At 30.1% G+C, this 12,305-nt stretch overlaps 1 protein-coding gene and 1 long non-coding RNA gene across 3 annotated transcripts in view; one reads left to right on the top strand and one right to left on the bottom strand.

Moving 5' to 3' along the window:
- The window catches only part of LOC114335026 (uncharacterized), a 124,236-nt gene extending 119,865 nt beyond the window's left edge, over positions 1-4,371 (top strand). The window contains exon 2 of the long non-coding RNA XR_007699561.1: positions 4,090-4,371. This is a non-coding gene — a long non-coding RNA (uncharacterized LOC114335026). The remainder of the gene's footprint in view (positions 1-4,089) is intronic.
- Positions 1-12,305, bottom strand: part of LOC114335025 (arylalkylamine N-acetyltransferase 1-like) — a 210,995-nt gene that overhangs the window by 109,211 nt on the left and 89,479 nt on the right. The gene's annotated exons all lie outside the window — the stretch shown is intronic.

Below are 12,305 nucleotides of genomic sequence, written 5' to 3'. Positions count from 1 at the left end.
AACCATTTTTTCAGTGCGTCATTAATTTTGACGTCATTTAAGATTTTAAGAATGTCGGGAATCGCTGCATGACATTTTAGTCAAATCTGACAGTTTAGACAATCATGACAAATCTATATAAATATTTGCCATAATGTTAATATTCAAAATAGTTTAAGGAATTAATAAATAACTATACGTTAAAATTTCACTATAAAATGTCCGAATATACCAATTACATAAAATATTTATATTTACTTCGTTGACAAATGTCTTACCTAGAATTACAATTTTCAATTTATCCGATAAAATTATGAAAGTATTGTCACGTTAAATTACTCTTATTTCAAATTATCTTTATTCGCATCATGGATTGGTTATCATTTGGAGTATTGGAATTGTCAACCAATTATACATCTATAATGCTGGAGCCACAGTAACGTCTAATTTAGTTAATTAACGTATTATTTGCATTACAGAGATGGCAAATAATGCGTTAATTTACGGCATTAGACGTTACTGTGTCCCCAGCATACGTATAAGTCGCTGTAATATGGAAAAACTCTTTAACAAAATACATAATTTTTGAAAGTTCTATGTATAATGATCACAGACGTACGTTTTTTTCTGTCACTTCGAGCTTAATGCATTAGACCGAATTCGACTAAATATGACGAACTGAAAAGAGGGTTTGGGATAAACTGTATTCATCTTATTATGGACTATGAATTTCTTCTGAACTTTATCTTATTATGCTGTGGGTAAAATCAAATCAATTGCCGTCTTCTGTCACTTCACTCAATTTTTTTCAACATTTTAGGATTAACAAACTTTCAAAAAAATACAAATTACGTTTTTAAAATAATAAAACCATTTCCGATGTCCTAAAGGGCACTAAGGATTATGAGAAAGAAGGAGAAGAAAAAAAAATAAAAACGTATATAACATTGTATATAAACCAAGTACATATAGTGTTACATAAAGCTTTAAATTAATTTTCTTAATAAAGTAACAAATAATACTGTTTTCAATTTTCCCAAAAATTTAAATACTGGTGAAAGTTAGTAAATATTTTGAGTAAGGATATTTGAATCATCAACGTAAAACGATTTATTATGTTTATGAAAACGACACGTAAAATAGATGGGAGAGTCAATTTACTATTTACTCCCGCTAAAGAGGAGGTCGTTTGCAAACGTACACATAACTTTTTAAAGTTAGTAGTTGTTAATAAGTTCCTTTCAAACTACACTCACATTGTATTTTTGAACATTTCATTTATGTAATATTATAATTAAGGCCATCGGTACATAATTCGCAAATATTTTACGGCTATCCCTACTTTTACTGTCTTTACACGGCAAATTACGTGTAGTAAAATTCACACTGGTATGGATATGTAAACATTACTAATTAGAATGTCGTTATACTTGAAAATGTCATCATTAACTTAAAGAGATGGCTTTTGAATGTTCTTGGATAACTGTTATTTGTTTAATAGGGCTTTTCATTCACAGTCATTTGTTTCGAGCTCCTGTCATATTTCGTACAATCCGTGTATATTAATATTATACAGTATTTCTCATGATCATCTTTCAGTGCGTCACAGTTTTTCGATTTCTTTCTAAGGCATTAAATTGTATGTGACAGAAAAAAGGCACGTCGGTGATTACATTTCGTCGGTGACATTTTTATAACATTTATTCTAGTTATTCTAGTTGTCGATAGATGGCGCCATAATAAAAAAATAATTTTTTTTAATTAGATAATAATATTACAAATATAATCTGTATAATTTATAAGACTATACAAATCAAAGAAAATACCATTTTATAAATGCAAGAAACACATTTGATTTGTTTTTATTCCAAATTGAAAATAAAATGTGACAACTGTCAGATTTAACTAAAATGTCATGTTAGAATAAATGTCATAAATGTGTATTATCACGGACTTACCCTTTTTCCTATCATTTGTTACGCACTGAAAAATGATCATGAAAAGGACAATACACGGATTATACAACATTATGACAGAAGCTCGAAACAAATGACAGTCGATAAAAAGCCCTATTGCAAATTATTAATTCAGTTAATAAATGTGATAATTTTTTCACTAACTATGTACTCAGTGATTGTAATAATTTATATGTACAACAAAAACTAATACTCAATCGAGAAAAGAGGAAAAGTGTTAAAGTGATTTCTTAATAATATATTGTTATTATGGAACGCTTACAATTTTGAACACCTTTAACAACAAAATACTTGGATCACAGAATATATTATCCTGATGTATTCTCTGCTTGGATATTCCACAAATAATACACAATAAGTAACTTTTTAAGTTCACGTCTTAAATCAATTATTTATCAAATACACTATATTATATCAATATTATTTAATCAACAACTCAAAATATTCCCGATGGCATGTCAAATATTTAAAATTGTCACTGATTGTCAATGTCTGACTGACAATATTCTATTTGATTGAGTGCGTTTTTAAGACGAAGATAGATTTGGAAAATATTACCACGGACATTGTGTTCATTTTTTTTTCGAATCCTGAAAAAGCCAATAAATATTTTTGAAAAATTTAAACGCAGAATGAAAGACTAAATTATTACCGAGGGCCGAAAGTCCCTTAGAATAAATAAAAAGTTTATTTTGAATGCGATATTTGAAATTAAAAATCACACTAAATTTTCTCTTAGATTTTCACCCCTGTAACTTATTAAAATAAACATTATAGAAGTTCTCGGGGACTTTCGGCCCTCACTAATAACGTAATCTTTCATTCTGCGTTTAAATTTTTCAAAAATATTTATTAGTTTTCTCAGGATTCGAAAAAAATTAATCCCCATTTGAATAGCATTGAAGCCGAAAATACGTACCCATCCTCTTAAATTCATTATCAAGATGATATTTATATTTTATTAATAATTTAAAATTTAGTTTGACTTTCATGGACCTGTCAAACTCAAATGTACACAAGGTACGCTTTGTTGACACACAAATATAATAATTTATTATTATTTGAATATAACACAATTTGTTTACAATCTAAATAATAAATAAATAATAAAATTCCTTTATTCAGTTTTAAATAAGATATAATTTAATATAGCGTACATACCTATATAGTTTGTTTAACATATAAATATTAAATAAATAATACAATTATCCCGAAGTTAGGTACTGTCCTCGACAAACTGCACGACGTGTGACATAGGATTTTTAAGATTAGATAGTTTTGATTATTGACAACATAGCTAGATCATTCAGCAAGTTCTTGTTTTTGTTTAGACATTTTTGTTTTTTCAATGTGCCTCCAATAAGTTGTCTTTTCATCGTTCTCGTGGTCTTCCCAATGATTGTCTTACTATTGGGGAGCCGTCCCTCGCTGTCCTTACTGCCCTATTGGTTTCCACTCGGTCATTATGTGGTCATTCCATTCTACTTTTCTGTTTATTACCCAGTTATTAATGTTATCCATCTTGCATCTCCGTTGTGTACTTCTAGCTCTGTTCCATAGAGCCTCATCATCGATTTTTCGAAGGGTTTTCATCTCCGCTGTTTCAGGCAACCTTTTTATCCCCTGTGTGTCAGGTTGTTTTTCCGCCGCGTATGTCATTATTGGTCTGAGGACTTTTTGTAAATTTTGTCTTTCATTTCTTTTCCGATATTTTTATTTCTCCATATTGTGTCATTCAGGCAACCTGCATCTCTGTTTGCTCTATTTATTTGATCTTCCACTTCTTTTTCAAGCTTTCCGTAACTAGATAGTGTGATTCCTAGATATTTAAACTCCATCAATTGTTCTATTATCTGACTCTCCAGCTCCAATTTACGTCTTAGTAGATTTGGATTAGTACAGTGTTTCCCAACCTTTTTTGTACCATGTCCCACCTTAGACTTTCTAAAATTCTTATGCCCCCTTATGTAACATACATAATTTTCAATATTAAAAAATGATAGGTTTTAGGAAAAAATCACTAGAAAATTTGTAACTGAACAGACTAAGTAAATTTTTAAAACATATAATGAAAAATTCAAATTCCAAATGTGAATTTTTCAGATTTTTCTATATTAATTTATTTTAATTTTAGGGATACTTGCGCTAGATTCTTGCTGCTTGCTGCCCAGAGATTGTATATTAGGTTCCAATTTTCTTAACTTCAGTCTCAAGTCTCCACGTTGTGTCATATACAGCCGATTTTTTCGTTTACCAGTAAGTCATTTACTGCACTAAATCTACATTCAGCTAAATATGAAGATGAACTGGTAGGAATAGCTTTCTTGTACATTTGGTTGAATTTGGGTGTTTGACTTCTATTTCCTTAGAAAGCCATGCCATCGCCCCTTTTATATTAAATAAAGTTTTTCACTGACTCATTATTTCTCATTTCTACGACTTATTCTTGATACTGCATATTTTATATATCAAACAAATTCGATTACATTGGCTGCATTATCTATGTTGGAAAATATAGTTGTTTTAAAAAAATCTTTTTTTTTAATTCAGCCCATAGTATATTCAGATCATTGACAGTAACAAGTAAAGCGGTATCAGTTACTTCACATTTTTGTAGCAAATGAAACTTCAAAAATTTTATTGCTAATTAGACCAGGGCGGATCTGTAAAAATATTAGTACATTTGGACGTTGAGAGGTGACTCAAATTTTTTTGCAGAAATTGCTTGAAGATAACTCAAATAATAATATTTGAGTTATCATCCTTCTCAAAAAGGTCCGGAACATTATTTAAATAATCAAAATGTCAAATAATTAAGGAGAAATTCGATTTTTTTCTTCGTTTTTTGATTATAACTTTAAAAGTATTCATTTCCGAGAAAAGTTGTACTGACATAAAAGTTGCATAATTAAATTTCCTATAATATAGAATTGGTTAAAAATTTTAAAAATAGTCATAATAAATAATTAAGGACAAATTCGATTTTTTTCTTCGTTTTTTGATTATAACTTTAAAAGTATTCATTTCCGAGAAAAATTGTACTGACATAAAAGTTGCATAATTAAATTTCCTATAATATAGAATTGGTTAAAAATTTTAAAAATAGTCACCCTTGTTGCAAAATAGCAATAATGGCGAAAAAACTATGCAAAAACAAGTACTCGCTTTTTACGTTTTTCCAACCATTTATGCTACACTTAGGACCTTCATATTTCACCCAGAAAAACTTTATGATAGAGTAAAACAATACTGTCAATTTCATTAAGATCGGTTCAATAGATTGTGCAAAATAAATTTTGCAATCCAGCTTTCGCAAAAAAATTCGTTTTTTAAATTGTTACAGGACTGAAAATAAAGCAGATAGCACGTTGAAATTTTTTTTACGTATAGAAGTGTACTGTACCTTTTATTTGCAATTTGCAAAATTAAAATCGATTAACTGCCACGGCGTCAGGAATTTTTTTAAATAAACATTAATTATTGGTGCTACGCGCAGGACAGCGGATAGTTTGCTCTGATTGGGCATTTAAATAACCTTTGATAATGATTGATACATTTTAATTTTTATTACATTTCGATATAAATAAATTAATTTGTTTATTGCAAAATAAAAACACATACTCTATCCTTTGAAATAACACTTTTTTAGCAAAAACTTTCTTTGTTCATATATTTTAACTTAGAGGATAAAAGTTTATTATTTTTAAACATATGCACTTGTTTAAACAATATTTCACAAAAAATAATAAAATTAGTTTGATTTTTGTGGAATTAAAATATTAAAATACAACAAAATACAGAGTAAGAAAATAATGTATTAGATAAAGATTAGAAGAAATTTTGGTGGAAATCAACTTGTGTGAATCGAACACCGCTGCCCTGCGCGTAGCACCAAAAATTAATGTTTATTTAAAAAATTTCCTGACGCCGTGGTAATTATTCGATTTTAATTTTGCAAATTGCAAATGGAAGGTACAGTACACTTCTATAAGAAAAAAAAATTTAACTTACTATCTGCTTTATTTTCAGTCCTGCAACATTTTTAAAAAATGAATTTTTTTTGCGAAAGCTGAATTGCAAAATTTATTTTGCAAAATCTGTAAAATCGATCTTAATGAAATTTGCAGTGTTGTTTTAATATATTATAAAGTTTTTTTGGGTAAAATATGAAGGTCCTAAGTGTAGCATAAATGGTTGAAAAACGTAAAATGCGAATACTTGTTTTTGTATGTTTTTTTCGCAAGTATTGCTATTTTGCAACAAGGGTGACTATTTTTTAAATTTTTAACCGATTCTATATAGTAGGAAATTTAATTATGCAACATTTATGTCAGAACAATTTTCCCAGAAATGAACAGTTTTAAAGTTATATTCAAAAAATCAATAAAAAAATCGAATTTTTCCTTCATATTTTGACATTTTGATTATTTAAACAATGTTCCGGACCATTTTGAGTGGGAGGATAACTCAAATATTATTATTTGAGTTATTTTTAAGCAATTTCTGCAAAAAAATTTGAGTCACCTCTCAACGTCTATCTCAAAACAGATGAGCCCTGGACTAAATATGTTTCTCATAAAATATGGGTAATGAAACCAAAATATATTCGTTATATTTGCATCGACAATAGTTATATTTGTTTCGGCTAAAGATTTCGGCTAAATAACTCACAAATGCTCTACCAACGATTGTGGATGACAACATGATGATGTACTTAACAGATACTTTATTTCAGGTTTGTCGTTTAAAAAATCACTAACAGTATCGAACAGTTTCACAAATCTTTTCAAGCAGTTCTCTTCAGATAGCCATCTTACTTCAGTATGAAGTAAAAGTCTCACGTGGTCTTAATTTTGTTTTTCTCAAAATAGCTTGAATAGACGCTCACATTTGGCACTAGATTGTATAGCATTAACACACTTTATTACGGAATGTAGTGCGTCATTTAGAAAAGGCGAGATGTTCTTAGCTACTAAGTTTTCTCTATGAACAACACAATGCACAAGAATCATTTCTGGATTCGCATCTTTCATCAATTTAAAGCGGGAATTTTTTTTGCCCATTATAATTAGGAGCACCATCAGCAGCACCAGATGTAAGTTTTATCAATACTGCCTCACTGCCTCTCACAGTTAATTCATCCATTTGAACTGAGAAACTTCTTGTTTTCAGCTTTTCTACAAGTTGTTTTTCAATATCTTTACCCATTCCATTTATTCTTCTGTTAACAGTTACTGAGCGGCATGGCTTTTACATCTTTGTCATCTTTTCCAATAACCGTTTTAAGAAATGCTGATATTGACGGTTTTATTAAGTTATCTCCTATAATTTGATTGTTTCAGTTCTGTACCTCAGAGCTAAACTGTATTAACTCACAAAATTGAAATTTTACAAGAGAGCAGTTTAAAAGAAATATAAACAGTAAATTTTAAATACAATTTTTATTTCTTTTTCTTCAAATATGTGATAAACACTATTTGAAAAGTATAAATGATACCATATATTACTGTATTTGTTATTTTTATACCTCTTTAATTTTTTGAGAAACGTGGAGTTAATACTGTTTGGCATGAAAACAATTACCATGTTCGGGAGTTAATATAATGGTAAGTTGACACACGTGAATAAATAATCTGGAGATAATACGATACATGGAACACAATTTAATCAAGAACATTTCTTTTTTTAAATTAAATGAAATAAACAATATCTATAAAACAAAATGAGTAAACAAAACTAACGAAAAACAAAACCCAAAGGAACATGAGTATTGTTCACTTACAATAATTATTTTGGAAAATTTTTATAAATCCTCATCTACTTTATCGGAGTGGGATAAGTTTTTATAAAAATTATGAAATTCCTTTGGCTTATCGTGATTCACAGGCAGAGCCGCAGGAAACTCAACACACCTAGGATTTCTGTTAAGATCAACAGATTGGAATGTTTCCGAACTAAAATTAGTTTTGAAAAAAGCAATCCCAATTTATCGCTACATACATACTTCCTAGTGGACAACATCTGACATACGAAAGTCTGTATTCTGCTGAGTTTGTTCCTTATAATAAAAGGTTGAACAGTTAAAACAGTTGTTGTTTTAAAGAGTCTTAAAATCCTTGAAGTCATTTAGTTTTACTTTCGTTGCTTTAAAGGGTCTTAAAATCATTGAAGTCATTCAGTTTTACTTTCATTTATTTTCCACAGAATACTGAATACCAGTAGCACGCCGCGGTTTTACATCGTTCCATGGAGTTAATACTTTTATTTTGCTGGGTATTAAGTGTAAACGACTGTTAAGCTCGGAGCTACAGCTACGGAGGGACTTAATACACTTTAACGTTGCCTATCTTCGGAACCACATTAAATAGGATTTTATATCGTATCGCATATGAAAGATGTGAAATGTGTTATGTAGAAAGTGAAATAACACAATTTTTCAAAAAAATGGAGTTAATATAATTTAGCTCTGAGGTACAGAGTTTTAGCGATGTATACAGAAATTTGATTACTAGCGTTAAGCACACGATTTTAAGTTGAAGTAGCAGTAAATAGAGACTTTAATGTTCTTCACCGAAATCTAGCATTGTATTTAAATGGCTCGAGCGAAAGGGTCACATTCGGATCGCCCCCATATCGAATCGTATCGAGTCCATATTCGGATAGCCCCAGTTTAAAATCAAATTGCCCCCTTGTGGGGCGTGGGCCCCACGTTGTGAAACACTGGATTAGTAGTAGAATTGGATTTGCTGTTTTAACCATGCATTTTGTCTTTTTTGGGAAAATTAACATGTTAAATGTTCCGGCGGTTATATTAAATTGGTGCAGCATACGTTGTAAATCATCTTCACTTTGAGAGATTAGTATTGCATCGTCTGCATATCAGATTATTTTAAGTTATTTTTCTCCCATTTGGTATCCTTTTTTAGTTCTTCTTTTTTTATTATTTCATCCATGATCAGGTTAAACAATAAAGGACTCAGGGAATCCCACTGTCTTATCCCATTGCCAGCTTCAATTAGGCCAGTTAGTTCATCTTCTATTTTTACTTCTATTGTGTTGTTCTGGGAAATGTTTTCGGTTGTATTAATTATTCCTAGAGGTACCTCCCTTGAGTATAACAAATGGATAAGGTCCTTTAATTTGACCCTATCAAATGCTTTTTAAGGCCGGCAAACATAAAATACAGTCGGAAAAATGAAAGAATACCCATGAATGATCACATCAATCACTTATTTTGTATTTGCTGTCTTTTTCTATTATTTATATATTGTATATTTATATATTATATATATTATTGTTGTGATCGTTCATGGGTATTCTTTCATTTTCCGACTGTATGTCGGTTTGTTGTATTCCAACGATTTCTCTTAAACTTGCCTCATTAAAAATATAGCGTCGGTGGAAGATTTTCCCGACCTAAAACCTTGTTGTTCTTCTGCTAACGCTATAATTTAGCTAATTTGGCTTGTAACAATTTAGCAAGTTGTCTTGCATAATAAAATTTCTGAAAATAACATAATAAAAAAACTTGATAATTATTAGCAATTCTTCAAATTGGGCGGTTACTATTTAGGCATTGAACGTGCAATAATCCAACAATTGGTGTCATACCCGCCTCCAATGTATTTAATTTTTCCATTCTTTTAGTTACTGCATTTCTAATACCTCTATTTCTTTTTCTGCAGTATACAATCTACACTAAACGTTTAGATCTTCTTCTTCTAAAGTCTGGCTCTACTTTTCCAATCTAAGTCCTAATTAAATATTACACAGCAGGTCTTCGATGTTGTTTGTTTAACAATAGCACAAGACGAAGATGATCTCAGTTTTATGATGAGAAAACTGGAACAAGATTATACAAAGAATGGGATGGAACAAACCTAAAGAAAACTCAATACCTAACAACGCAGAATACAGAAATAAAACAACTGGAAATAAACGAGAGTAAACAAATTAGAGGAACAGACAAGTACAAGTATTAAGTAAGGGCAAATGAAAATGTAGTATGTCAAAGTGTGTAAATAATTTATTTCCTTAGCTGAGCGCTTTCGACATAAACGTCATCATCGGAGCTAATGGTCAAATACTAAAAAAGTACCGCTACATAGAGGTGTAAGCAAGTGCATCTTAGGAATGTAAATTTGATTTTTAAATTGTGAATGCTAACTTAGTCCTCCGTACAACAGCAAACAGCAAAAAAACAGAAAGAAACGGCCACATACACGTTGCACAAAAACATATAAACTTTTTTCATGGTACGGGTGTCGACATCACCCGTCCATCCTTGGCCTAGTAACAACAGCTGACTGATAGCTACATGGCCCCTATGCTCATTTCAGAAAGTCGCTAGTATGATATGTATGCCAAAAAATCGTAATTTAAATATAAAAATCTACCTTTTTCGGGTTTTTTCCTTAAAATTTCCGGTTTACGAAATAATGATTTATGCGTTACTTGATGGACGCACTGTATATGTACCCATAATACACTCACCGTCAAAAAATTCCGCCACTAAAAATTTTTGATTAAGTTTGACAACTTATAAATTTATTAATTGTACTCCAATTTGCATAAGTTTGCAGGTACAGGTATTGATAATTTTTGTTATTATTTCGGTATCAAAAATTGATTAAATGGTATTATACGGGGCTGAATGGAAGCGTTGTATTTTCTCTGAACTTTAAAAAATTCTGTGGAAAAATTGAAGAGCTTATTTTGTTTCATAGTCCTTTCGTATTATCACGGAGGTATCACTAAGATTTTGTTTTTGGAATTATCCGAATATCTCTTCTCTTGTAAGAGCTGCGCAATTTTTTGTAAATAAAAACACTGATTGACTCATAAACATAAATATCTTAAATAATAGATGTTGAATTGATAAGATTTTCGTGGTCCACGTATTTATGTCCACGAGAGGTTGACATTTACCCGCTATTGAATTGTTTTGTTTTGTTGTTAATTTTATTTTGTGTTGTTAATTTTAGTGCCTTTTGACATTTTTAAATCATTTCAAATTTGAAATAATTGATATGATATTTGAAATAATTTATGATATGAAATAATTTCAAAGTAGTGTTTTTATTTACAGCTTTTACAAGAAAAGAGACATTTGGATAATTCAAAAAACAAAATCATAGGGATGCCTCCGAGAGAATACGAAAGGAGTATGAAACAAAATCAGCCCTTCCATTTTTCCACAGAATTTTTTAAAGTTAAGAGAAAACACAACGCTTTTACTCACCCCGATATAATGCCATATTAGCAAAAAATTTTTATTAACGAAATAATAACAAACGATATCAATACATATACATGTACATGTAAAATTATTAATTGGTAAACTTAATCAAAAATTTTAGGCGAGAAATTTTGTGCCGATGAGTGTATATAAATTAATTTTCTTATTTCTTTATAATTTGTTTTTACCTGATTGGCACACTTTAAAAGTATTTTATCATTAACAATATATTTGCAATAAAACCTGTATGTCCTTCTTATCAAATCACCTGCATGTCATTGTTACCAAATATTTTCTGTTTTTTGTTAGATAATTACCTGGTTATTTCACAATGTTACTATTGTATTTTTCTTGTAATTGTGTAAAAAGTGCCACAGCAATAGTAAAATGGTTTGTTTTTAAATCAGGAGAAGTAATTCAAATTTACCGCGCCGTAATGCTTGTTTGTAATTGTTCGAACCACATGCAAGTTTACTCATGCAATTTATCTTTATTAAGGAAGAATTATTTTCGAGCATGGTTGTTAATGTGTTTGTTCTTAGTTAAATGGAATAATGGATATTTGAAGAAAAGTTATATATATATTATTATTTGTAAGGATAAAAACGTAGGTTGTGCATTACTTCGAGCAAGACTCGCATAACCTACATGAAATGCGCTGGCAGATGCACTTGTATGCAAGCCAAAAAACGAAGAAGAAGAAGAAGAATATTTATGGATTATCGTCGAAGGCCGACATGATCAACCAAAATGGAAGATGTATTTGGTGATCTTTTTTTTAGTGACTTTCTTGGGTGTGAATCTGTCTTTTTACTTTACTCCTCTTAGTTTAAGAACAAAGCTTAGTTAGTCTTATATTTCGCTCAGTCATAACTATCTTTATATCTTCTCTTTTTGACATAATGAAATAAATTTACGTCTTAGATCTAATTTTTCTACACTTGAGAGCAAAATAATCGACTCACTTGCTGAGTAATTGTACACGTGGAATTTCCTAAACCTGTTGTCCGATTTGAGTGATTCTTTTGGTATGTTATAGCCTTATTATTTAAGAAAATCGATGTAATAATATTGTTGCTATACAGGTAAAGGTCATTTTATACCGGGTGTAA

Source organism: Diabrotica virgifera, chromosome 1 (genome assembly GCF_917563875.1).
Source record: "Diabrotica virgifera virgifera chromosome 1, PGI_DIABVI_V3a".
NCBI lineage: Eukaryota > Metazoa > Arthropoda > Insecta > Coleoptera > Chrysomelidae > Diabrotica > Diabrotica virgifera.
This window is presented reverse-complemented; position numbering and strand designations above follow the sequence as displayed.